The sequence below is a fragment of the Sciurus carolinensis genome, chromosome 2 (assembly GCF_902686445.1).
Source record: "Sciurus carolinensis chromosome 2, mSciCar1.2, whole genome shotgun sequence".
NCBI lineage: Eukaryota > Metazoa > Chordata > Mammalia > Rodentia > Sciuridae > Sciurus > Sciurus carolinensis.
Window position 1 is genome coordinate 51,584,150 of NC_062214.1, and position 1,909 is coordinate 51,586,058.

The following is a 1,909-nucleotide window of genomic DNA, read 5'->3' on the forward strand; positions in this document are numbered from 1 at the left end:
AACTTCCTCTTTTGACATCTTAAATTAATAATGCTGTTTGAGATTCCCACATGAACTGAGAAGTACTCTCAGGCAAAAAATGGTCTAAAAATGGCCACATCTAGTGAGAGTGGTCCTCTCATTTCAAGAGTCCAATTCCCTCTAATTTCTGCCCACTTTTTTTTTTTTTTTTTGGATGGGTACAGTGAACTTTATTGATGGTATGTGACAGTAGGGCTCCGTAAGTCCCTCCCCTTCTTCAGGGGTTCTGAGATGGAAATTGGGAGGAGGGGAAATTCTCAGTGTGTTGAGGGACTGAGTTAGGGGCAGGGATTCCCCAGTTGAGGGCCTCTCTCTTCCTCTGTGTTCTTGCTAGGGCAGATGGTCCATGGGCTCTTATTCCTTGGAGGTCAAGTGGACCAAAAGGTCCACCACCCTGTTGCTGTAGCCAAATTCATTGTCATACCAAGAAATGAGCTTGACAAAGTGGTTGTTGAGGGCAATGCCGGCCCCAGCATCAAAGGTGGAAGAGTGGGTATCACTGTTGAAGTCGTAGGAGATGACCTGGTCCTCTGTGTAGCCCAGGATTTCCTTGAGGAGGCCCTCTGATGCCTGCTTCACCACCTTCTTGATGTCATCGTATTTGGCAGTTTTCTCCAGGTGACAGGTTAGATCCACAACTGACATGTTGGGGGTGGGCACATGGAAAGCCATGCCAGTGAGCTTCCCATTCAGTTCAGGGATGACCTTACCTACAGCCTTGACAGCTCCAGTGGATGCAGGGATGATATTCTGGGCAGTCCCACAGCCATCACACCACAGTGTCCCAGAGGGGCCATCCACATTCTTCTGAGTAGCAGTGATGGCATGGACTGTGGTCATGAGTCCTTCCACAATGCCAAAGTTGTCATGGCAGGGGAGCTAAGCAGTTGGTGGTATAGGAGGCATTGCTGACGATCTTGAGAGTTGTCATACTTATCATGGTTCCCACCCATCACAAACATGGGGGCATCAGCAGACGGGGCAGAAATGATGACCCTTTTGGCACTGCCCTTCAAATGAGCCCCTGCTTTCTCCATGGTAGTGAAGACAACTGTGGGCACCACAACATATTCAGCACTAGCATCACCCCATTTGATGTTGGCAGGATCTCACTCCTGGAAGATAGAGATGGACTTTCCATTGATGACAAGGTTCCCATTCTCAGTCTTGACTGTGCCATATAATTTACCATGGGTAGAATCATACTGAAACATGTAAACCATGTAGTTGAGGTCAATGAAGGGGTCATAGATGGCAACAATATCCACTTTGCCAGAGTTGAAAGCAGCCCTGGTGACCAGGCACCCAATAAGGCCAAATCTGTTTCTTCGACCTTCACCATTGTCTCAGGGACATGACTGGCACTGCATGAGTTGAAAAGAAGCTGCTGTCTGTCAAACGGGGAAGAGCAGAGGTTCTCTGCCCACTTTTTGCCACTCCCTATTGTCTTCAAATAATTGATTTTTTAAAATTGTCCAGAGTTTATCATCATTATCTTTGGGAAGGAGGGTTTCTCTAGAAAAAAATTTGCACCATTATAAGAACCAAAACTTGCCCTAATTATTGTTTTTGATCAATCCTAACTGAAGTTAAAAAAAAGTCTCTCAATGACATGCCATTGTTATCAAAACAGACTATATGATGAGCAACATAAGGTATTATCTCATTAGCTTAAAATACATGCACTATGGATAACTTCACACACATTGAAACACATTGATTTGAATGCAAGGAACTTGTCAAAACACTCTACTTCTTTATGTGAGATCTCAAGATTTTGTGGCAATTACATTTAAAAAGTTTCCAGTCAAATCTAGGATTTCTCATTCCTAGAAAAATTCTCATTTTTCTTATCTCCACAGTTATTTCTAGAATAATTTGTAGTAAT

General features: G+C 43.9%; 1 pseudogene; it reads right to left on the reverse strand.

The window, feature by feature from the left end:
- Positions 1 to 375: 375 nt before the first annotated feature.
- On the reverse strand, positions 376 to 1,340 carry LOC124976799 (glyceraldehyde-3-phosphate dehydrogenase-like; annotated as a pseudogene).
- Positions 1,341 to 1,909: the final 569 nt, after the last annotated feature.